This window comes from Bos taurus, chromosome 23, assembly GCF_002263795.3.
Source record: "Bos taurus isolate L1 Dominette 01449 registration number 42190680 breed Hereford chromosome 23, ARS-UCD2.0, whole genome shotgun sequence".
Classification (NCBI taxonomy): domain Eukaryota; kingdom Metazoa; phylum Chordata; class Mammalia; order Artiodactyla; family Bovidae; genus Bos; species Bos taurus.
The window spans coordinates 13,676,204-13,702,441 of NC_037350.1; the positions used below are offsets into that span (position 1 = coordinate 13,676,204).

Genomic DNA, 26,238 nt, shown 5'->3' on the forward strand with positions numbered 1-26,238 from the left:
CAGGGAATTTCTCTTCAAGGGCAGCTCCCCTGGGCTAGACGCCACTTTGGAATAGCAAAGTCATGAGGGCCCTATGTGTGTTTGTGTGTGGGGAAGCAGGGGAGGTTTCACCAGAATCCTGGGTGTGTTTGGTGCAGGAAGGAACTCCTTTTTCCTAGTGAAAGATCAAGCCCTAGGAAGACTCTCACCACACTGTGTATTAAGCCAAGCCTACTCTGCTCCACCCGGACTCCAGTGCACATTTGTTTTAAATTATTCTTTAATTACTTAAGTGTTTGTGGTGTCTTTGCTCTTAACTTGGGGGCCTGAAGAATGAAAGGAGGGAATCTTGCTGTCCCCACCCCTCCACCCCCAGGATGGAGACCCTCCCAGAAGCTCCCCCTTACTTGTCCCAGGGAGAGGCCAGTTGGTCAAAAGACAAGACCCCCGGGTGTGAGAAATGGAAAGACCACCAGGTTTCCCTTGTAATCCTCCAAATTCCAAGCCCCAACTTGGTGTCGTGTTGGGAAATCTGACTGTTTTGCTTTTGTGGCAATGCTAACATATACCTAATTAGTCTGTTTGTCTTAAAATCCACCCACTCTTCAAAAGGAAAAGAAAATAGCTGGGGCTGAAAATAGTTCAGTTGTAGACGTGGGAGCCATTGCCAGAGCTTTAATAAATACCCCAAACCTCTGATTGGTCTTTGCCAGACCTGCTCTTAGAGCAAAGAGCTGCAGGGACCTGGCCAAAGCACTGTCTGCTGGGATCATGGGTGGGATCTCATGGCTGTGGCAGGGGAAGGTCCCACATCTCACGAGAGGTGGGAGTCATCATATCATAGACCGTCAGGGATGGGAAAGAAAGTGAAGTTGCTCAGTCGTGTCTGACTCTTTGTGACCCCATGGACTATAGCCTGCCAGGCTCCTCCATTCATGGGATTTTTCCAGGCAAGAATACTGGAGTGAGTTGCCATTTCCTTCTTTAGGGGATCTTCCTGACCCAGGGATTGAACCCGGGTCTCTTGCACTGTAGGCAGACTCTTTACTGTCTGAGCCACCAGGGAAGCCCCCATCAGGGAAGGGGGAGACCAGGAAATCATGAAGATCAGTGTTCAGTTCAGTTCAGTAGTTCAATCATGTCTGACTCTTTGTGACCCCATGGACTGCAGCACGCCAGGCTTCCCTGTCCATCACCAACTCCCAGAGCTTGCTTGAACTCATGTCCATTGAGCTGGTGATGCTCTTTCCCAGCATCAGGGTCTTTTCCAACGAGTCAGTTCTTCACATCAGGTGGCCAAAGTATTGCAGTTTCAGCTTCAGCATCAGTCCTTCCAATGAATATTCAGGATTGATTTCCTTTAGGATTGACTGGATTGATCTCTTTGCAGTCCAAAGGATTCTCAAGAGTCTTCTCCAACACCACAGTTCAAAAGCATCAATTCTCTGGCGCTCAGCTTTCTTTATAGTCCATCATGATCATGAAGACCAGCCCTGTTGTTTTATGCCTGAAATAACTGAGATGCAGAGATGGAGACGACTTGCCACAGTTTCACTCTTTAGAAAGCATAATGGTAACCTGAACACATTCTCGGTTCCCCTCTCTCCCTTTACACCATAAGCAGAGGCATATAGAGTCTTCCATGTTTAAGGGGCTACATGAGCCACACCTCTGGTTTCTTCCTACCCCAATCTAGTGACTTCTATATCTTGCTCATCTCTAAGAAAAGCTTTCGTGAGAAAATTTGTTGAGTCTTCACTCTGTGCCTTAGCCCTGGCGGCTCGGATGGTAAAGAACTCGCCTGCAATGTGGGACAGCCGGCAGGCTACAGTCCACAGGGTCACAAAGAGTTGGACATAACTGAGAACCTACCTAAGCACAGCTCAGCACATGTGATCATTGTAACAAGCTTACAAGATGGATATAACTCTTCAGATCAGATCAGATCAGTCGCTCAGTTGTGTCCGACTCTTTGCGACCCCAGGAATCGCAGCACGCCAGGCCTACTCCTTGGAAGGAAAGTTACGACCAACCTAGAGAGCATATTCAAAAGCAGAGACATTACTTTGCCAACAAAGGTTCGTCTAGTCAAGGCTATGGTTTTTCCTGTGGTCATGCATGGATGTGAGAGTTGGACTGTGAAGAAAGCTGAGTGCCGAAGAATTGATGCTTTTGAACTGTCGTGTTGGAGAAGACTCTTGAGAGTCCCTTGAACTGCAAGGAGATCCAACCAGTCCATTCTGAAGATCAGCCCTGGAATTTCTTTGGAAGGAATGATGCTAAAGCTGAAACTCCAGTACTTTGGCCACCTCATGCGAAGAGTTGACTCATTGGAAAAGACTCTGATGCTTGGAGGGATTAGGGGCAGGAGGAGAAGGGGACAACAGAGGATGAGATGGCTGGATGGCATCACCGACTCGATGGACGTTAGTCTGGGTGAACTCCGGGAGCTGGTGATGGACAGGGAGGTCTGGCGTGCTGCAATTCATGGGGTCGCAAAGAGTCAGACACGACTGAGAGACTTATCTGATCTGATCTGAACCATTATTATCCCTTCTGAGTCTTGGAGAGGTTATCAATGACTTGCCCAAACTCACATGGGCTTTCCTTGTAGCTCAGACAGTAAAGAATCTGCTTGCAATGTGGGAGACCTGGGTTCAATTCCTGGATCGGGAAGATCCCCTGGAGAAGGAAATGGTAACCAGTGTAGTATTCTTGCCTGGAGAATCCCATGGACAGAGGAGCCTGGTGGGGTATAGTCTATGGGGTCACGAAGAGTCGGACACTGCTGAATGACTAGTACTTTCTTTCTCTAAACTCACACAGCTTGAAAGTGACAGGACTTAGGTTTAGGCTCTGGGGAGTCTGACTCCAGAGTCCCCAGCCTTAATCAGTGTGCCATATGGCTTTCTAAACTTTGAAGATTTTAGTTTTTGTGTTCAGGGGATCTAGTACTGCTCACCAAACACCAATAGACCACATCCTTGGGGTGATTTTTTTCCTTTGGTGATGATGGAGTCACATGGACCTATTCACAGTTTCTGGTCTGCTGTGCTTTCTGGCCATATTTATGGCCTATGTTTAATGGGTAGAGCTTGTATAAATTCTCAACTCCTGCTTGCATAGTTTTGAATGGGACCTAGGACAGGAGAGGGTGCTTCAGTAGATCCAGACTAAGGTGCAAGGTCCTTTGCCTCTTGGACTATGTGATCCAGCATGCTCAGTGATACTCGAAGTGTCTGAGGCACACTGGAATGCGTCTGTAGAGCCTTTGGCAAGCCTTCATAGGTGAATCACAGCATAGACCAGCAGAATTTTGAGCAGATATGTCATCCTCTGTGGATAACTATTCTCCTTTGAGAAATAGCTCTGTTTTGCTCCAGGGTCCTAGTAGTGGCTGAAAACCACCTGACCTTGGGCCAAGTTACCATAAGACTTGAGTCACACATCATGAATTGGGTGTCAATATCTGACACATTAAAACACAAAGCTGGGCATGCAGGGACCCCTCCACAATCAAATGGAAGTGACAGGACTTTTCTAATGGTCCAGTGGTTAAGAATCTACCCACTAATGCAGGGGACACAGTTTCAATCCCTGGTCCAGGAAGATTCCACATGCCGTGCAGCAACTAAGCCCCACACCACAGCTACTGCCTGGAGCTGTGCTCCACAACAAAAGTCACTGCAAAGGGAAGCCCACACACCACAACGGGAGAGTAGCCCCCACTTGCCGAAAAAAGAGAAAGTCCATGCACAGCAAGGAAGACCCAGAACAGCCAAAAAATAAATAATAGGTTAACTGATTTTTAAAAAGAAGATAACCTCCTTAAAAAAAATCAAAGTGGCATACATGAAACGGCTCAAACCAATCCTAACAAGTAACATGCATAAACAAGTAGTCCAGGAACCAAGGGCCATACTCCTGCTGAGGGTCCTGGGCATGCTCACAGGGCCCGTGCTCAGAAGGCCTCACATTTGGTTTAATGCTCTACTCTCACCATGTTGAAATTCGTAATTTGGGGGGAAGGGGTCCTTCATTTTCATTTTGCTCCAGGCTCCACAAATGATGTAGCTGGCTTTGTTCCTGCACCTTGCTTCTTCCCTCTTGACCTGTCCCTGTGGCTACATGGGGGTTTTCTATGATCTTTTGACTTAAGAAGAAACATTTGGGCTTGGTTTATGTATGATTCACTGCAAGATACTGACACTATGTGAAGACAGCAGAGTACAAAAACCACAGTCCCACTCCCGGGTGTCCCCAAAGGACGAGGGTGAGTAAGTAATCCTTCCAGTGGGCAGAGTTGTTCATCCTGCCTGAAAGAAGAGATAACCAAAGGTTGGGAGCTATACTGATTCGTGCATAGTGGATAATGGTTTGGCTGGGTGGCCAAAGACTTGGAAAATCAGTGACAAGGAGGCCTGGGGAAGAAGCATATGGTTAAATTTTCTAAACGATAATTTAGAAAATTGTAAAGGACTAATGCATAATGTAAAGGACTTTGTATCTTTGTGCTCACCAAAGAATGCCCTCAATAGAGGAAGAGCTTAAGAATTTGGTAGACAAGATGACTCACTCTGCAGGTCAGACAGCCTCTCCCTAATCACCCTTCCTTGACCAGTTAGCTTGTGAACAAAGTAGCCTTGATGGCAGAAATGGAGGCTGAGCAACATGGATTTCTACTCAACAAGGCTGATTTGGCTACTGCCGCTGCTGAGTCTCCAATATGCCAAAGAAGAGACCAACAGTGAGCCCTTGATAGTACACTATTTCTTGGGGGGAAGGGAGAAGGGATCAGCCAACCGTGCAGTAGTAGGTTGATGACAGTGGGCTGTGTCCATCGTGGAAGGGGCAGCATTTGTTCTTATCGGAGTAGATTCTTTCTTTGGATTTAGACTGACCTCTCCTGCTCACAATGCTTTTGTCAAAACTGGTATCTGTGGGCTTAAACAGAATACTTTGTCCCCTGTCATGGTATTCAATGCAGTGTTGCTGCTGCCCAAGGAACTCATTTCACAGCCAGTGAAGTACAGCAGTGGACTCTTGCCCATGGATGTTTCTGATCTTACCTTGTTCCCCATCACTGCGAAGCAGCTGATTGCTAGAACTGTAGAATGACCTTTTGCAGACATAGTTATGGCACCAGCTGCGTGTCAATCCCTTGCAGAGCTGAGGCAATGTCCTACCATTCACAGAATTCTCCAGGCAAGCATATTGGAATGGGTTGCCATTTTCTACTCTAGGGGATCTTCCCAACCCAGGGATTAAATCTGGGCTTCCCAGACTGTGGGCAGATTCTTTACCATCTAAGCCACCAGAGAAGCCCAATATCCTACAGCATAAGGCATATGCTCTAAACTGGTGACCAAGGGATTGTACTCTTTCTCTCACAGCTGGGATTCATGGATTCTTAAAGAGTGGGAAAGGGATTAAGATCTCTATTACCACTACTTAAACTTCTGCTTTTTGTTTCTGCATCTTTGGGCCCTTCTTGTTGAGAGGACTTCGTTTCTTTCCTAAGAGGAAATCTGTCCATCACAGCAGTGATTCATTAAACTGGAAGTTGAGACTGCCTCTTGACCTCTTTAGGTTCTTCCCGCTGGAGAATCAACAGAAAAAGAAGGTGGACTGCTGTGCAAGCCTAGGTGATCAATCTTGCCGAGGGGAAATCGAAGACTATTGTACAATGGGGACTTCCCAGGTGGTGGAAGAGCCCCTGGAGGAGGGCATGGCAATCTACTCTATTATTCTTGCCTGGGGACTCCCATGGACAGGGGAGCCTGATGGACTACAGTCCACAGAATCACAAAGAGTCAGACACAACTGAAGCACACGTGTACAACGAGGGAAGACTGAGTACACTGGTGTGTCTGGATGCAGATCTGCCAGAGCATCTCTTGGTTCTCCAATGGTAGGACTTCCCTGGTAACCCAGTGGTTAAGATTCCATGCTTCCAATGCACAGAGCATGGGTTTGACCCCTGGTCAGGGAACTAAGATCCCACACACCATGTAGCACTGTCAAAATATTAAAAACCAAAACAAAAAACAGATGAATGGTAAAGGACGGCAGCCTAGTACAGGCTGGAGTGTTAGTGCTCCATAGCCTTTAGGAACAAAGATGGAGTCACTCCATCAGGTAGGAAATTTTGACCAACTGAAGATGTTTACTGAAAGCAAAAGTTATATTGAATGGATAGCAGAAGAAGGAAAACTCTAGCTATGACCATATAATCAGTTGTAGAAATGAAGACTATAACAGTGTTTCTTCCTCATTTTACTATGAACACATTAATATTTTTCTTTCCCTCTCCCATTTCTTCACCATCTAATATAAGATGTGTTAATAGTAAACTTGATTGATATCTTAGAATTTACATTACCAAATAGCTCCAGATGAGTATGACTCAGCTGGAGGAGGAATGAACATCTGGCAGTGATGGATAAAAGAACTTTGTATCCTCTGCAGCGGTCCCCAACCTCTTTGGCACCAGGGACCAGATTCGTGGAAGAATGTTTTTCCACGGACCCGGGGAGAGGGTGGAGTGGGAGTGGTGGTTTCAGGATGATTCAAGCACATTACATTTGTTGGGCACTTTATTTCTATTATTATTACATCAGCTGCACCCCAGATCATCAGGTTTTAGATCCTGGAGACTGGGGGCCCCTGTTTTACAGAGAAGGTTGTTGTGTTTTGGGTGGTACATGAGAGAGTTGCATCATGTAAGGCAAAGCAAGATCTTGCTATTGTCTTTATTTGGATGTTAAATATGATGAAAAGAAACAGGTATGGATGCCAAGTTGTCATGGCCCGGACTGTGGTGACATTGTATTCTGTCAATTTAGTAAAGCTGAAACTATATTTCCCAGAATTCGCTTCTCTGCATAGTTCCAGGTTAAGCCTGGCCACAAGAGAAATTTGCACCAGAGTTGAAAGGTTTAAGGGATGCTGTGGTCCTTTTAGTATGCTCTGAAGGTGGCTGAAGGGCAGACACTCTTGCAACTCAAGCATCTTGTGACTGATCTGCTGGCTCACTGGTAAGGGGTAGCAACTGGGCACACAGCTCTACCAGCTACCCCCCTCCAATATCCTCCTCCCATCTCTGAATCCTGGACCAGTTACTTGTGAGGCTTATCCTGCAGGCCACTTGGGTCATCTGGAGTAGAGGCGGTGAGGCACCGAGACAGCTCCAGTCTGCCCTTCCAAGTTCTAGCTAAACCTGAATCTCCCTAGTTCACAGATGTCTTCCCTTCACAACTGCCACCTCTGCTGACTTTGGGCCCAACATGGGATGCAAAAGTGATAGCTTTAAATAGACTGCCATACTATGCCCATGCTTGGTCTCATCCCTATAATAAATCATTATTCTGTATCGTTATTCTATATCATTCACAGCAGTTCATCTTGTCTGAGAGAACCCTGACTGATATACCTAGACTGTTAAGTAAGTCCTCTCTCAAAATTCTCTTATATACATTACACCACCTAATCCTTATAAGAAGCCCTTGAGGTCGATATTACTATCAATCTGAGGATAAGCAACTTGAAATCAGAGAGGCTAAGTGACATTTCCCATGTCAGTTCAGTTCAGTTCAGTCACTCAGTTGTGTCCAATTCTCTGCGACCCCATGAATCACAGCACACCAGGCCTCCCTATCCATCACCAACTCCCAGAGTTCACTCAAACTCATGTGCATCAAGTCGGTGATGCCATCCAGCCATCTAATCCTCTGTCATCCCCTTCTCCTCCCGCCCTCAATCCCTCCCAGCATCAGAGTCTTTTCCAATGAGTCAACTCTTCGCATGAGGTGGCCAAAGTATTGGAGTTTCAGCTTCAGCATCAGTCCTTCCAATGAACACCCAGGACTGATCTCCTTCAGAATGGACTGGTTGGATCTCCTTGCAGTCCAAGGGACTCTCAAGAGTCTTCTCCAACACCACAGTTCAAAAGCATCAATTCTTCGGCACTCAGCTTTCTTTACAGTCCAACTCTCACATCCATGCATGACCACTGGAAAAACCATAGCCTTGACTAGACAGACCTTTGTTGGCAAAGTGATATCTCTGCTTTTGAATATGCTGTCTAGGTTGGTCATAACTTTCCTTCCAAGGAGTAAGTGTCTTTTAATTTCATGGCTGCAATCTCCATCTGCAGTGATTTTGGAGCCCCCAAAAATAAAGTCTGACACTGTTTCCCTTGTTTCCCCATCTATTTCCCATGAAGTGATGGGACCAGATGCCATGATCTTTGTTTTCTGAATATTGAGCTTTAAGCCAACTTTTTCACTCTCCTCTTTCACTTTCATCAAGAGGCTGTTTAGTTCCTCTTCACTTTCTGCCATAAGGGTGGTGTCATCTGTATATCTGAGGTTATTAATATTTCTCCTGGCAATCTTGATTCCAGCTTGTGCTTCTTCCAGCCCAGCGTTTCTCATGATGTACTCTGCATGTAAGTTAAATAAGCAGGGTGACGATATACAGCTTTGACATACTCCTTTTCCTATTTGGAACCAGTTTGTTGTTCCATGCCCAGGTCTAACTGTTGCTTCCTGACCTGCGTATCATGTAGCTATTAAATAGCCAACATACATCACAGCAGGATCCTCTATGACCCACCTCCCAGAATATTGGAAATAAAAGCAAAAATAAACAAATGGGACCTAATTAAACTTAAAAGCTTCTGCACAACAAAGGAAACTATAAGCAAGGTGAAAAGACAGCCTTCAGAATGGGAGAAAATAATAGCAAATGAAGCAACTGACAAACAACTAATCTCAAAAATATACAAGCAACTCCTACACCTCAATTCCAGAAAAATAAATGACCCAATCAAAAAATGGGCCAAAGAACTAAATAAACATTTCTCCAAAGAAGACATACAGATGGCTAACAAACACATGAAAAGATACTCAACATCACTCATTATCAGAGAAATGCAAATCAAAACCACTATGAGGTACCATTTCACGCCAGTCAGAATGGCTGCAATCCAAAAGTCTACAAGCAATAAATGCTGGAGAGGGTGTGGAGAAAAGGGAACCCTCTTACACTGTTGGTGGGAATGCAAACTAGTACAGCCACTGTGGAGAACAGTGTGGAAATTCCTTAAAAAACTGGAAATAGAACTGCCTTATGATCCAGCAATCCCACTGCTGGGCATACACACTGAGGAAACCAGAATTGGAAGAGACACGTGTACCCCAATGTTCATCGCAGCACTGTTTATAATAGCCAGGACATGGAAGCAACCTATATATCCATCAGCAGATGAATGTATAAGAAAGCTGTGGTACATATACACAATGGAGTATTACTCAGCCATCAAAAAGAATACATTTGAATCAGTTCTAATGAGGTGGATGAAACTGGAGCCTATTATACAGAGTGAAGTAAGCCAGAAAGAAAAACACCAATACAGTATACTAACGCATATATATGGAATTTAGAAAGATGGTAACAATAACCCTGTATACGAGACAGCAAAAGAGACACTGATGTGTAGAACAGTCTTTTGGACTCTATGGGAGAGGGAGAGGGTGGGATGATTTGGGAGAATGGCATTGAAACATGTATAATATCATATATGCAATGAGTCACCAGTCCAGGTTCGATGCATGATACTGGATGCTAGGGGCTGGTGCACTGGGATGACCCAGAGGGATTCTACGGGGAGAGAGGAGGGAGGAGGGTTCAGGATCGGGAACACGTGTATACCTGTGGCAGATTCATGTTGATATATGGCAAAACCAATACAATATTGTAAAGTTAAAAAATAAATAAATAAGTAAATAGCCAAGCCAGGACTCAAACTCAGGTCTAACAGATCCTGAGTTCAAAATTCTTCTGTTCCCCAAACTCTTTGAATCTGCACTTTGTTATATGGCTGAATTGTGTCCTTGTTGCTCTGTTTTTGATTCTCGTGTCACCAGAGGCTAAAAGGGTTGTTTTCATGGGGGATGATTACAAAATCAACTGTACCTTTGTCCCACACTGAACCTTTCGCTCCTGTGGTGAATATCTTATCCCATGTGGTGGGTGGCTTATTTTACCTCTCACTAGGTAAAATCTCAGGTCAAGTGACTTTTCTCTTCATGAGTAGCCAATAGAAGGTTCTATAAATATGTTAGAGGGTAAAACATAGACTTGGTTTAAAATATCCAATCCTGTATATTAATTAGAACTTCAATGTATTCAGAGTACTTTTTTCTCTGAACCCCCGACACCCACCTCCTCCCCAGCTAAAATTAGCTGCAGTCTAGCTGCTTACCTTTGGGGAAAGGATGTGGTTTACATTCTCTTCTCTTTCTGGTCTGATTCTCTCCCCTCCTCTCCTCCCTCAGGTTTAAAGTTGAGAGGAAGTAGGAGAGGCAGGAAAGTGTTTTTATAAAAGGATAGTTTTGCATATTATAATATTCACCCATTGTAAGTGTATAATTCAGTGATACTTAGTAGATTTATAGAGTTGTGCAACCACAATGATTTTCACTCTTCTAGAACTTTCCATTACCCCCAAAAGTTCTCTTGTGCCCATTTGCAGTCAACTCCTATTCCTTCCCCCAGTCCAAGGCAACCACTGATCTGATTTTTGTCTTTCTGGATATTTCCTATGAATGGAATCCTACACCGTGTACTATATTGTGTCAGATTCTTTCATTAACATAGAGTTTTTAATGTTTATTTTATTGGAGTAGAGTTGATTTACAATGTTGTGTTAGTTTCAGGTGTACATCGGAGTGAATCAGTTATACATATACATACAGCCTTTCTTTTTAGATTCTTTTCCCATATAGGTCATTGTAGAATATTGAGTAGAGTTCTCTGTGCTACATAGTAGGTCCTTATTAGTTATCTATTACAGGAATACCAGACCACCTGACCTGCTTCTTGAGAAATTTGTATGCAGGTCAGGAAGCAACAGTTAGAACTGGACATGGAACAACAGACTGGTTCCAAATAGGAAAAGGAGTACGTCAAGGCTGTATATTGTCACCCTGCTTATTTAACTTATATGCAGAGTACATCATGAGAAACGCTGGGCTGGAAGAAGCACAAGCTGGAATCAAGATTGCCAGGAGAAATATCAATAACCTCAGATATACAGATGATACCACCCTTATGGCAGAAAGTGAAGAGGAACAAAAAAGCCTCTTGATGAAGGTGAAAGAGGAGAGTGAAAAAGTTGGCTTAAGGCTCAACATTCAGAAAACGAAAATCATGGCATCTGGTCCCACCACTTCATGGGAAATAGATGGGGAAACAGTGGAAACAGTGTCAGACTTTATTTTTTTGGGCTCCAAAATCACTGGAGATGGTGACTGCAGCCATGAAATTAAAAGACGCTTACTCCTTGGAAGAAAAGTTATGACCAACCTAGATAGCATATTCAAAAGCAGAGACATTACTTTGCCAATAAAGGTCCATCTAGTCAAGGCTATGGTTTTTCCTGTGGTCATGTATGGATGTGAGAGTTGGACTGTGAAGAAGGCTGAGTGCCGAAGAGTTGATGCTTTTGAACTGTGGTGTTGGAGAAGACTCTTGAGAGTCCCTTGGACTGCAAGGAGATCCAACCAGTCCATTCTGAAGGAGATCAGCCCTGGGATTTCTTTGGAAGGAATGATGCTGAAGCTGAAACTCCAGTACTTTGGCCACCTCATGCGAAGAGTTGACTCATTGGAAAAGACTCTGATGCTGGGAGGGATTGGGGGCAGGAGAAGAAGGGGATGACAGAGGATGAGATGGATGGATGGCATCACTGACTCGATGGATGTGAGTCTGAGTGAAATCCGGGAGTTGGTGATGGACAGGGAGGCCTGGCGTGCTGTGATTCATGGGGTCGCAAAGAGTCGGACACGACTGAGCGACTGAACTGAACTGAACTGAACTGAGTGTGTATATGTTAAGCCCAATCTCTCAATTTATCCCTTCCCTCTACCCCTGGTGGGGATAAATCTTAAGTTTGTTTTCTATGGTACATATATATAATAGAATAATACTCAGCCATAAAAGAGAATGAAATAATGCCATTTGCAGCAACATGGATGGTCCTAGAGACTGTCATATTGCGTGAGGTACAGAGAAAGGCAAATATCACATCATATCACTTATATGTGGAATCTAGCATAAAGGTTTTGAAGATCATCCATACTGTGGCATGAATCAGAAATCTGTTCCTTTTTATCAGTGAATAGTATTAAGTTGTATGGATATATCATGTTTTATTTACCCATTCACCATATCCATTCACCAGTTGATGGGCATTTGGGTTATTTCCAGTTTTGGGCTATTATGAACAATGCTATTATGTACATTCATTTACATGTCTTTTTGGGGATACATCTTTTTATTTCTCTTGGCTTTCTTCTTAGAAAAGGAATTTCTGAGTCTAATGGTAAATTTATATTTAAGTTTTTAAGAAATATACTGTTTTCCAAAAGGGTTGTACTATTTTACATTCCCATCAACAATGTGTGAAAATTTCACTTTTTCCACACTTACTGTTGTCTATCTTCTCAATTGTAGCCACTCTAGTAGATGTATAGAGATATCTCATTGTGATTTCAGTTCTCATTTCCCTAATAACCAATCATGTTGAGTATCTCCTTATGTACTTATTAGCCATCTGTGTATCTCCTCTTACAAAATGTCTATTCAGATAATTTGCCAATTTAAAAATTGGGTCGTTTGTCATCTACCTATTGAGTTGTAAGAGTTCTTTATATGTTTGAATATTAGTCCTTTATCAGATGAATGATTGGTACATAGATAAATGATTTATACATATTTTCTTCACATATGGCTTGTCTTTTCATTTTCATAGTGTCTTTTGAAATGTAAAACTTTAAAAATTGATAAGGTCCAGTTTGTCATGTTTTTCTGTTACAAATTATGCATTTAATGTCATATTTAAAGTCTCTTTGCTAAACCTAAGTTCACAAACATTTTCTCCTATTTTTATTCTAAGAAGTTTAATAGTCTTAGTTCTTTCATTTATTTACGATTAAAGCTAATTTTTTCCATATTTGATATCTAGGTCCTCAGCAGCATTTGTTGAAAAAAATTATCCTCTTCCCATTGAATTGTTGAAAATCATTTGTACAGAAATGTAAGGTTTTATTTCTGAACTTTTAACTTCATCCTGATGATCTACAATATAGATCATATGTAGATTCTATATGTCCATTCTATGTCAACACCACACTGTCTTGATTATTGTAAATTTATAGTAAGTTTTTTAATTGGGATAATATAAATACTCCAAATTCATCTTGCATTTTCAAATGTTTTATTTTTTTTAGTTCCTTTGCATTTCTATATACATTTTAAGATAAGCTTGTCAATGTAACTTTTTGCCAAAGACAAACAAATACACCCTGCTTCATTTTTGATAGGAGTGCATTGAATCTATACATCAATTTGGGGATAAATGCCAAATTTATCACCAACAATACTGAGTCTTTCAATCTAGAATATTTAAATGTATGTTGTTTAATTTCCAAATATTTGGAGATTCCCAGATTTCCTTTTGTTGATTTTTTAAAAAATAATTTAGATGATCTGTGATCAGATGCCATATTTCATATAATTTCAATCCTTTAAAATTTATTAAAACTTGTTTTATGGCCATGGTATTTTCTAGAGAAGGTTCCAGGTGTGCTACACTAGAAACAGAATTTTAGACAAGGAAAATACTTCCTAATGATAAAATAATCACCCAACGACTACAGGTTATCAAGCGTGCTTGAGACATTCTCCAGCAAAGACCATAAATTAGGCCATAAAACAAGTCTCAAACAATTTTAAAACACTGAAGTCATACAAAGTATGATGTTTGGTCACAAGGAAATTAAATTATAGTATCAGACAAAATAGACTTTAAGACACACATACATAGAAAGCGTTTGTTGTATCAGGTTGGTTGATAGAGTTGTTCAAGTCTTCTATATCCTTTCTGGTTCACTGTCTAGTGATTATATCAGTTCCTGAGGGTGGAATAGTGAATCCCCGATTGTTATTATTGAGTTTTCAATTTCCCCTTTCAATTCTGTCACTTCTAACTTTATGTATTTTGAGGTTCTGTTGTTTTTTATTATATCTTTCTGATGATTTGACCATTTAATAATTATGAAATATGCTTCTTTGCCTCCTACTATTTCTGCTTTTGAAGTCTATGTTATCTGATATTAATAGCCACTTGAGATTTTTGTGAATGCAGTTTGCACCATGTACTGTTTTTTTCCAAACTTTTGTTTTCAACCTGTTTGTGCAGTGTCATCAGTTTTGTTTTGATCTCCTTACTTTCATTTATAAGCTGGGCTTCCTAAAGATCACACTTGTATCTTTCTGGTACAGCGGTTAAGTCAACGATTTCACACAGCCTCAAGTCAGAACATTAAAGAATTTCAAAATTCTTACCCAAAGTTCATCAGTTTTATGTAAAGTATATGAACACTTCTCAGATTGTCTTTTGCATTTGATTGATTTCCATAGTGTCAGAATGGTTGTTTTTGTTAATTTAATCCCAGTTTGTAGTTGCTTTGTGGGGGGATAAGTTTTGCTAATCTCCTTACTCAGCCACAAGTGGAAGTCCCCGCTTCTGCAGAGAATTTTTTGGCATGGTTGCAAAATGGTTTGCATATATCAGACTCTTTTCCCTGTAAGCCTTTGGTGGGTTCTTCAAAGACTATTCAGTTGGGTCTCTCCAACTGCAACTCCTGTGATACAGGCTGTGCATTTTCTTCCTTCAGCTGATTTTCTCCCATTTAGTTGGTTTGCCAGTGGCCCACTCGTACCAACCCTTGATATCGTGGGTCCACAGTTCTTCCAGGTAGTTCTCTTTGATAAGGTCTAAATATGTCTCCTGGCTCACTTTCTCACCCATGTGGCCCACATATGCTTGTCGGGACACATGTATTAATCCTTGTCCTTGCAAACGTAGAGTGCCAACCTTCCCAATAAAGCAACTTCTCTCCTTTGATCCACCACCAAATCAATTTACCATCTGTGTCTTGCCTTCTATATTTTCAGGCTGGAGTCTGACACTGTGCACAATTTCCAACTTCAGGAAGCACTTAGGTCCTTGAGTCATCCCCCTCAAGCTGTTCTCACTAGGGGAGTAAAGGGAAGGAATTTTGGTGCAGGCATCTCAGAGAAATCTTCCTCATTATATTTTTTCTCAACTTCCATGCTTCTGATTCTTCTTATCTGAAGGAATTTTTGGAGGCATGAAAGCACTTCCCAGATACTTCCTTTTGAAAATCTGCTTCTCACTATGAAACATTATTTGAGAATCTCTTATCTATTGCATCTTGCTGCCTCATTAAAAATTCCAATTCAGCATCCCATTACACTTGTGTTTATTTTTAGAGACTTCTTCTGGTCCCCTTCAGACTAAACAATGTTTCTGAAAGTTACGGGATGTTCATAGATGTTATGTGAAAAACAGGTCCTGTGAGGAAAGAACTTTGGGGAGCACTGTGCTGAGCTAAGTTTGGGAGATCTCTTTTGCTGTGGACCTTCTAGAACTTTCCATATGCTAACAAGCACTGTGAAGTTTCAAGGTGTGTGTGTGTGTGGAGGTGGGTAGAATATATACAGTTTTTCTTGAGCTTCTTTGATCATGAAAAACACTTCCTCTGCCTTGTTTGGCAAGCCATTTAAAGGAATTAGCATTCTATAGAATGCATTTTGGAAATTGCATTTTGGCCTGGAATCACAATTGGCCTGGAAGTTACCAGTGGAAAGGGAAGGTATTTTCTTCTTCATCCAAAGGCAGGCAATCTACCACTGACCTTCACTGCATCCGATCCATCGTGATTCTGAAAGTTTCATGTGCTTTCATTTATTTTTTAACCTGCATGAAATTGAGCTTTCTTTCCCACTAGATTAAAATCCAAATTGATGGAAACCCCATCCAGTGCAACTTTGCAGCTCCAGGGCTTATCGCAATGCCTGAGACTTAGCAGGATGAGTGAATAAACAGCATTAGTGAAGGAGTGTTTTGCTGCTGCTTCTGCTCCTGCTTCTTTCTGTTAAAGAAAGTAAGAAAAAGTCCCTACACTAGAGTCCAAAACCACATATATGCATCCATCAAATATGCCTATTTTGTGTTTATGAAACTCCCCCAAAATATCTAAAAATCTGTGCTCATGACTATCTGCAAGAGGATTCATTAGATGTCCTTGCTTTTTCCAAAGGCAACCAGGGTGGGTTTTCTCTTTCTTTATTTTTGTGTATGATTGTGTACACACAGCTGAAGAGATGAGTCGCTGAGAACTTTCCAAAAGAAATGAATGGGATAAAACAGATTGCCAAGTTACTGAGTGGTAATTAAGAACAGATTCCTAACATCATCACTTTACCATGTTTAAGGTCTTTCCTTTAAAAGACAAAACCACTGAATGATGAAACGCGTTATGCTTCTTCTGATGTCCCTGGGCCTCCCCCAGGTCCCTGCTCAGTTGCATACACACACATGTGCCAGCCCAAAGTCATACAGACCTGACGATTCCAAGCAACCTCCATTTATTCTTCAACGGAGAAAAATGAGTGTGTGTGTGTTTTCCCCATCTCCAGTCCCAGTATAGATCAGGTGGGACGATTTCTTTCTCTCAAACATTTCAAAAGACAATTTCACCTTGAACTTGATTGCAGCACTCAGCCCTGAGCATGATTCTTCAAAGAGTCTTAAGCTACCGAAGGCAAGACCATCATGGGAGTTTGTATGCAGCCCCCGACTGCAAGGGCTCTGTCTCCAGAAATAACATAAGCTGCTGTGGCTACCAGTGGGCATGGCCTTTCCCCAGGCTGGGGACCCTAGACTCAGATCACACATTGTCTAGGGGGAGCAGGAAGGAATTCCACCCCCTTTCTCAGCCGCTGAAGTACTTTGCATACTGGGCCATATCCCGTCCCACATCTGGCCAGGTGTGGAGCCTGTCTGGCCTCTGCTGGGGATGGGAATAGGGGCACATACCGCATTAGACGCACGCATGGCCTGCCTTGCTGTGGGGGTGGATGGCTGCCGCCACGATGTCCCTGGATTGTGTGTCTTGTGGTTAAACACTTAGGGTTCTGACGTAGGCAAGGCAGCAGAGCCGACCCTCAAAGCCGCTGCAAACAACCTGAGCAGGCTTCTCAAAAATGCTGTCCTGCGTCTTCGGAAGGAGACGGCTTTTATGGGCCCAATTTTCCAATCGCTGCCTATTTGGTGTGGTCATGTCCGAGCCAGGGGAGGTTTCTTAACTCCAGGCAAAGATATTTGCAGAGAGCTAGATGCCAGGAACCTGGTGAATTGTACATTAATGTTAAGTGCATTCTTGGTATTAACTAACAGAAGAGCTGTGTGTGGTGGTGGTGGGGGCGGGGGGAGGATGGAGATGGAAAAGGGCAAAGAGAGGAAGAGGCTTGTAAGAATAATGGCCATCTGTAATTACAAACATTCTGCAATTCAATCCTCACTCCGGCACCATGGGCTTGATCCTCCTATTATTCCATATTTTTCCAGAGAAACTAAATGATGCTCTTAATTAGCTGTAAGATCTTGAACTGGGGTTAGAAACCAGGCTTTTACTGATGCCATATTCTGAGGCCATTCTACAACCCCACACCATGATGAGAACCTAAAACATCTTTCAGGCAGTTCATGTCCTAATTTCATGTCCTTTCCAGGAAGAAATTGTGGAAACTGACCTTCCTTCTTTAGTTGTAGTCTTAGAAGTTACTGTTGGCTGAATGCTAAATTTAAAGTGGATAACCAGCAAGGACCACTGTATAGCACGTGAAACTCTGCTCAGTGTTACATGGCAGCCTGGATGGGAGAGGAGTTTAGGGGAGAATGGGTACATGTATATGCACGGCTGAGCCCCTTTGCGGTTCACCTGAAACTATCAAAACAATTATTTGTTAATCGGCTATACCCCAGTACAAAATAAAAAGTTTGAAAAAAAAAAAAGAAGTTACTGTTGGATAGTGGAAGTTCAGGAGGCTGGTTCTAATCAATGGAGATTATACCCCTAAACATACGTGAAAGAAACAGAATGGTCCGTGATCAAAACGCCGGATGTGTTATATATCTGTGCTGGACTGGGCCCAGTGTACCACAGCTTTCTTCTGCCCTCTCGGCATTACCAACGCCCTTGAGACAGAGTTTGGCATTTTCCTGAGCAGAGCCTCCTGTCTAAAGGTGGATTCTGATGGCCTCAGGGCTGGGATGACAGGGACCGCACAACTCTGAGGTTCCTCTTTCTCCCCAGTCTTAGAAGAACTCACTGGAGTAGGGACTTTCGACCCATTTGCCTCGTTTAACCTTGTCAACAGTCCTTTAGGGATGGAATGTTCTTCATCCCATGTTATTGTTGAGAAACTGTATTAGTCAAGTTCTATGGATAAACAGACCCAATGGTGGGGGGTGGTTGGGGGTGTGTGTGTGTGTGTGTGTGTGTGTGTGTGTAGATAGATAGACAGGTAGATTTTTAGGAACTGGCTCATTTAATTGTGGGAGGCTGGCAGGCTGGAGACCCAGGGAAGAGGTGCAGTTCAGGTCTGATACGTCATCCGCTGGAGAGTCCTGGAAGTCGCCCTTTGTTCTATTACGACCTTCAGACGACTGAATGAGGCCCACCTACATTATAGAGGTTCCCCAATTTAAATGCTAATCTCATCCCAAAAACACCCTTACGAAAACATCCAGAATAATATTTGACCAAATACTTGGCTATGTGGCCCAGCCAAGTTGACATGTAAAATTAACCATCACAAGCACTAAGCTTCAGAAAGCTACCTGTCATAGGCAGCTCACAGAGCAGTGGGAGGCAAGGTGGGGACTTAATCAGGGTCTCTAATACCTGAGTTCTTATCACCATCTTCTTTAGCCTGTCAGTGTGAACTGGGGAAGGCGATTTTGTGCTGATTGGATGCTACTCATGGGGTTCTCACTGATCCTTTACAAGGTCTTTGCTGAGTGCTCCTGGGGCCTGTGTGGTACAGGACCAGGAGATCTGGCCCTGGAAAGTGGGCAAGGAGGGGCTTTTGTGATGCCTACTTCTCTCACAAGTTAGCTGGGCCTTGGAAGTGTACAGTTGGCTTTGGATGCAGGGACAAGCTTGCTGAATTGTTTGGGGGTCCCTTAGGAAGCAGGTGGAATTTTCTAGATGAGCAGTGTGCCACACAGAGCCATATTCCTGGGATATACAGGTGACTGACAGGTGAAGAAAGATGGGCCCCACCCCCACCCTTGGGGCAGTCTTGAGCATAAGCGATTACCCTCCATCCTCCCTACATTAGGGTTCTGTGTGCAGTAGTAAACAGATGATCTTGGAAGGGCCCCTCCCACTTTATGGAGTCTTCAAGACTCAACAACCTCAAAAACAGACTCTTAGCATGCAGAGGATGTATTTTACACGCTTCACCTGCTCCTCTTCCCAGTAGAACCTGAGTAAGCTTACCTGGGGAGGGATGGAGGTTTTTTTCCTCCTCTCCTCAGACCTGGCATATTCTGGTGCACAGCCTCATTCCCTTGATCCCATCCTCCTTATGCTTCCCACCTACCACCTCTAAGTCTCCAGCTCTATCTCAGTTCAGTTCAGGTCAGTTGCTCTGTCGTGTCCAACTCTTTGCAACCCTAAGCACACCAGGCTTCCCTGTCTATCACCAACTCCCGGAGCTTGCTCAAACTCATGTCTGTGATGCCATCCAACCATCTCATCCTCTGTCATCCCCTTCTCCTGCCTTCAATCTTTCCCAGCATCAGGGTCTTTTCCAATGAGTCAGCTCTCTGCATCAGGTGGCCAAAGTATCAGAGTTTCAGCTTCAGCATCAGTCCTTCCAATGAATATTCAGGACTGATTTCCTTTAGGATTGACTGGCCCTATCTCACCTCATCTTTAATCCCTTTCTGTCTCTCACTTTGCCTGGAAGAAGTTAATGAGGCTATTCTAAAAGGAGTTAATTCCAAAAGGAGTAAATTCTTTTTTTGACATTTTAATTTTATCGGACTTTTAATTTTATATTGGAGTCTAGCCGATTAACAATGTTGTGATGATTTCAGATGGAGAGCAAAGGGACTCAGCCATACATATACACGTAAAAAGGAGTTAATGAGGCTATTTCTCATTAGGTCTGCCTCTTTATAGGGTCTGCTCCTGCTAACTTCCATTAATTCTGCTGTATTTCCTTATGGCTGGGGACAAGTAGATTGGCTTGTGGGGTGATCTTCAAGGGAGGATGATCACACCAAAGCTCTCGATCCTGGAAATGAGTCAGTCACAAAATCCTCTTATGCTTTAGTCACTTCTCTGCATCTTTTTTACAATAATAATTTAAAACATATACCAATTATTTACTACTCACCATATGCTGGGCAATATGGACAAAAACAGTTGGAAAAGCAGGGTTAAGATTGAGAGGCAAATGGTGGTTGGAATGTAGATTTGGGTGTCGAGATGATGGTTGACATTCCCAGACAGTCACGGAGCCTGTGGTAGAACTAACGAGAAAGGATGAAATTGCATGAGATGAGTTGGTGACCGGCAAGAGAAGGAAGGTGGCTGGCAGATCCCTGGGGAACATCCACAGTCGGGTGGATGGACTGGGAAGAGAAACTACACAAGGGAAGTTGTTGTGCTAAGATGTCCCTGAAAGAGGGGAGTGCTTCAAAAAAGGGGTGCTCTAAGCATCTCACAGGCCAAGACCATGAAGATGCCAAGACCTGATTCAACTAAAAGGTCATGTGACCTTAGCAAGAGCAACTATGGGGATTCAGGGCAGGATATCAGAGAGTAGCTGGAAGGTGGTGGGGATTTGGGGAGACAATGGACTGGACTCAATTCCCCAAGTGGACTGTGGCACTTTCTAGTTCCAGAATTTACTTTCAGTCTCTTGCATCTTGGTTGAAATAGACTTAGTATGGATTAGGCATCTTCACTGGGCTTTGTGATTGTATTATTTAAGGTGTTGCAGAAAATAGGCAGAATTGGAGTTAGAAGAACTAGGCTAGGGTTCAAGGGTCCCTTACTTTGTAGACTGTGTGATCTTGGGCAGGATATCTATTAAATCTGGCTTCTTTTCTTATATGAAAAATGGAGGTTATTGTGATACTTCTCCAAATTATGAAGTTTGCTGGGGAATATATGCAGATAGGCTTTGAAAACTATAAAGAGTGATGTCAGTATAAGGTTAAATAAGGAGGAAATGGCAACCCACTCCAGTATGCTTGCCTGGAGAATCCCATGGACACGGGAACCTGATGGGCTATAGTCCACTCCTGTAGCTACAGGGGTCACAAAGGAGTCGGGCACGGCAGAGTGACTAAGCACACATAAGGTTAAAAGGAATCATCGTACTTGTGAGCTAACGTTCAGGAATCATTCCAATATTGTATTTTGGTGGACTGATGGAAATGTGTCAGGTAAGATAATGTTTGGCTGTAAAAAAAACATAAGATGACTATTATAACAGGAACACATAGGAGTTTCTTTTTCTCACCTGACAAGAAGTCGGGAAAATTCAGCCACTTACGGATGTCATCGAGGGCCCCAGTTCCTTTTGCCTTCCCGCTCCACCATTCTTAAGTGAGTGGTTTTTGTACTCAAGGTTGCAAGATGGTTGCTGTATCTCCAGATATCATATTTACATCCTAAGAGAGAAGAAATGGAGGAAGGAGAAATAGGGGCTGTCAAGGGGTTGAAGGGGCATGCCATCTGAATCTGACTTTTTCTTAAAGAATATTTGTAGAAACTGACCCCTGCCTTCTGCATGCCAACCTCACTGGATGGAAATGGGTTTCACAGCTATCTCTAGTTACAAGGGTGTCTGGAATGGTAACTATTGTAGACCTCCAGTTTCTTTAGTTGAGGAAGGCAAGGGAGAAGGGGATTTTGGAAGCCAATGTGCAGTGTCCACCACAAAGCCAAGTTCACCTTGGAACCCTGATGGGAGGAAGGGGATGGAGAGATGTTGCTGTGGGGTATGATGCTCAGGAGGGCAGCCAGACAGTGACCAAACAGCAGGGCTCTGAGTTCTCTGTGGCTTGGACCAAAACATCTTGGCTGTCTCCCACCAAGAGGCCCAGTCCCAAGACTTGGCTCCTTCTGGCAATCAGCCCTCACCAGCTGCTGCCAAAGGGGTAAACACATTCCAAGTCCTTGAGTCCCTGCTGCACTGTAACTGTGCTTAAGACACACCCCCACCTTTACCCCATCTGGGCTAACAGAATGCTCGCTAGAGCTGTGTTGTTTTAGTGATGACTTGTGGTTGTCCTCCTTCTCCTTAATGGGGAGTTGAATACCTACACACTTATGTTATCCCACTGAACAAGCGATTTGCATCCCATGCATCTCATTTTTCAGTTCATTCTCCAAACCGTGGGCACCAAGCAGGATAAGGCATTACGCTCTCTTTTCTTCTCTACTCTGGAAAGATGGCTATTAAACCAAGCCATGTCCTCAAACCTCTTCGGCTAGGTAGAGAAATAGACAACCATTAGAATCCAGAATCCAGACCTGAACAGCCAGAAGACGCCACCTGGCTCATCACCCAGCGTGGGCTCCATCTGCTTGCTCACTCCTGGGAGAGTGAAACAACCCAGACTCCATCCTGATGAAGGTGCCAGTCATGGAGGAGACTGTTTCTTGACTAAGGCAACTTCCGTCCAGACAAGGAGATGGATCACAATCACATTTAAGAAAAAAAAAATTAAAAGCCATTTTATAAAGTATGAATAAGGACTATTATAAATGGCTCAAACTCTATATGTAAGCAATGAAGTAAGATGAATTGACTGGTAATGAGTTGGAAAAGCTATACAAGGGCAGGGAGTGTGGAACATAATTTAATAAAAATAAACTTTTTTTTTTTTTTTTTTTTTACGCACCCACTCCCAAAGAAGAAATGGAAAAGTTGTTAGGGTGTGGACCAGGGCTTCTAATTAGCTGTTCTGTTCTTCCTGATTTATCTCCTTTCTTGCCCTAGCACCTTCCTGGGATTTAGTGTCCCGTGAAAGGACTTGGTGGAAGGGCAGGGCTCCCCCGTCCCGAGCACCTGATCTCCCAACCCGCTCGGACCAGGAGAGAAACGAGGAGAAACCCACCGCCTCAGGTCACCACTCCTGCCTCCTTGACCCCTTCTCTGTTTCCAAAACAGAGGAAGCCCTGAGAAGGCTCTTTGCCAGAGTTGGAAAACAGCTACCCTCATTGTCTGCCTCGCCCTGCCGGCTGCATTCTCCTCCCTCCCTCCGCTGCTTTCTGTCTGAAAGTGTGAAAATTACAAATCCCAAGGAACTGCAATCAGAACTCTACCTAGGGAAAATGCAGAGTATCCTGGCCATAAATATCCCGCTCCAAGACGCCTGACGTCAGAGCCGGGCGGGCGGGCGGGCGCGAGGCCGGCCCAGGGGGAGCGGCGAGGTCTCGGTCGGGAAACTGCGAGCTCGGCTCGGCTAAGCGCGGAGCGGGCGCGGCGGGCGCGGCGGGCGGGCGGGCGAGCGCGCAGCCGGGCGCGGGGCTGCGGGAGCCGAGGACGCGCCATGGGCGGCCCGGGGTGAGTACGGCCGCCCCGCTCTCCTCCCCGCTTCGCATCCGGGAGGCCAGGGGACCGCGGAGGCTTTCCGGGCCACTTCCCCACTTCTCTCCTCCTCTACTTTTCTTTCCGAGGCTGAAAGGGGATTTGGCGAGGCAACGGCTCCGCCGGCTGCCTGTTTTTTTTGTGTCTCCGAAGTGCTTTGCAGGAGCCGCCGAGAATCCCTGAGCGGGGTTCCGGGGGGGCTGGGGGCGGTGGGCTGCGAGCGCGTCGGTGCCGGTGGGTGTGATGTGCGTGTCGGGTCTGTCTGGATGGGCACATCTGGACACAGGAAATGTCTTCGGAAAACTTTAAAAAAAATGTTTATGGCTTTGAAATCCGATTCCTTCTTGTCATAAGTGGACAGACAGAGCCGGTGACCCCCAAACGGACAACTTTTTGGTGGTGGCTTTTCCCGGTTCGCTTGTGTCTGCCTTTGGGTGATTTAACTCTTCACACGCCCCCAGCTCCCACTTGCAAGCCTGGCCCCTGGCCAGCAGGCTAGGCGGGGGGAGAGGGGAGCTTCTTGCTCTCAGAAGCAGCGGGACCTGGGAGAGGGAAGGAGCGTCCCAGGAAAGGCGTCCTGAGTTGGGATCCCAGCACCTGCGGCTGCCGCCCGTCCGTCCGCCTGCTGGGGCCCTGACAGCGCGGGGCAATGGGGCTTTGACTTAACCCGAACGAAGGAGCTGGGCTGGAGGCAGGTAACTGCAAGGGGGAGGAGAAGAAGGAGGTGGTGGGCAGGACTGAGACTCTGTGTCCAGCCGTGCCGGAGAGTGGAGTGGATGTATTTGCCACATGTGCCCACTGTGGGGGCCGATGGGGGTTTTCTGGGAGCCCCTCGGTGCCCCCAAACAAGATGCAAGCTCGTAACATAAAGAGACATGTCTGAGTTGTGGGGTGGAGGAAGGGGGGTGGTGGGGGAGAGGGAGAGAGATTTTTATCAAAATTGAACACAGATTGTTGAGGTCTGGGCTTGATTTAACTCTTCTCTCTCTGCCTTGGCCACTTTTCCAAAGTCCTGTGGTGGTTTTGCAAAGTTCCTAGGAAGATGGGAAGGCGTGGGGGGGCGGGGGGGGGGGGGAACCTCTGCAGGAAAGAGTCCTTGGAGACTTTCCTTGAAACCTACAAGGGAAAGAGAGCAACTTTCTATCTTTAAATAGTTTCAGGTTTTGTGTCCCCCTCCTCCTTCCATGTTCGGTGTCAGTTTCTTGAGTTTCTCTGAAAAGTTGGCTGAAGAAGGGAATAGATTTTCCCTAGGTCGTAGAGGGGGAATCGTGCTCTTTGAGTGTGGGAGGAAGCAGGGCAGTATGGATCCACCAGCCCGGGGTTGCCCAATGCACACATTGGATGTCCATAGCTGTTCAGCAAACCAGTGACCACAAAGAGAGCCCTTTCAGCGTCATCCTACCCGGATCTCTGGTTTTATATTTTGCAATAGAACCAACCTGCAATATTTGGGTGGGAGGAAGATTACTGGACCTCTCCCTGTGTCCTAGAAAAAAGGAGAGAATTAAAAAAACAAAAAACAAAAAACAAAAAAAGGGGACAGGGAGGAAATGTGGATATAAAAAACGGACCCACAGGAAGTTGAAGATTTGGAAGGGTTTTAGAAATTATACAAATTGACTCCTCGAGAAGAGCTGTAAGAGACTGAACAGACAGCAAGTCAGCTCTAGACTCTTTTAACTTCAGGAGTACGTCTTTAACTTGAGTGCAGTGAAGGAGGAAATCACGCTAAGGGCCGTCTAAACAAAAGTGCTTGTAAAGGGGTAGTGGGGTACCCGCCGCGAAATGCATGTGTAGGAGCCTGTTTATGCATTGGCGACTGCGTGGGGATGGTCGTGGCCCCAGGCCTGGAAGCATAAATGGGCCATTTCTCGGTTGCTCTGGGAGCTGCATCGACCTTCATCTCTCCATTAAAAAAAAAAAAAAAAAAAACAACTGTGCTATTATTGTCTGGTTCCCTGGTAGCTGCACAGTCCAGCTCCTAACTCCTAGCTGCGTTTCCAGGGTTTTTCCTCCAGATCCTCAGATGCTGAGGGAATACTCGTGCCCCCATCAGGACAAAAAGAGGAGAGAAACTTCTCCTGGACCTCAGAACTGAGAAGAGAGTGAGGAGTTCAGGAAGGGGGAGGATGTGAGGGGGGAACCAATAGAAAGGCCAGTGAAGGCGGAGGGTTTTAGTTTTGGTGATTGTGGGGGAGGTTGAAAGGCCACTGCCTTCTGTGGAAAAAAAAAGTCTCCTCCCCAGTCTTCTTCCCCAGCCCCCGTCACCAAAGTTTTTTTTTTTTTTTTTTTTTGCCACAACACAGGTTAAACTGTTGCCATGATTGAAGAGCCTGGGATCCAGGGATAAAGAAGAGGGAAGGGTGAATGAAGTGTAGGTGGCCAGGAGGATGCAAAGATAATCAGGGAGGCAGAAGCTGGCCTCACAGTGGAGCTGATGGGAGTAACGACTAACACGTCCCCACTCATTCCTACCATGTACAAATAAAAGACTGGCTATCCAGGGGTGGACGGGACCTATCCCAGAGTCTTGTTCAGTCGCTCAGTCATGTCTGACTCTTTGTGACTCCATGGACTGCAGCATGCCAGGCTTCCCTGTCCTTCACTATCTCCCGGAGCTTGCTGAAAAAAAAAGAAATTTTGGAGTCTAGGGTGGCCTCTTGTCCCAGCACAGGACCCCTCAGGGACAACTGAGGCTGAGAT

At 44.5% G+C, this 26,238-nt stretch overlaps 1 protein-coding gene and 1 pseudogene across 4 annotated transcripts in view; one reads left to right on the forward strand and one right to left on the reverse strand.

Moving 5' to 3' along the window:
* Nucleotides 1-5,060, reverse strand: part of LOC100138924 (transcription initiation factor TFIID subunit 9-like) — a 44,024-nt pseudogene extending 38,964 nt beyond the window's left edge.
* Nucleotides 5,061-23,412: 18,352 nt separating this feature from the next.
* DAAM2 (dishevelled associated activator of morphogenesis 2) overlaps nt 23,413-26,238 on the forward strand; it is a 135,997-nt gene continuing 133,171 nt past the window's right edge. For 2 of the 4 annotated variants that reach the window (XM_010818159.4, XM_002697225.7), the window contains exon 1: nt 23,413-23,511. The gene's annotated coding sequence lies outside the window, so the exon portion shown is untranslated. Of the gene's footprint in view, nt 23,512-23,790; nt 24,231-26,238 lie in introns of those variants that run through there. The other 2 variants (XM_010818160.4, XM_024983894.2) reach the window with 2 other exon arrangements.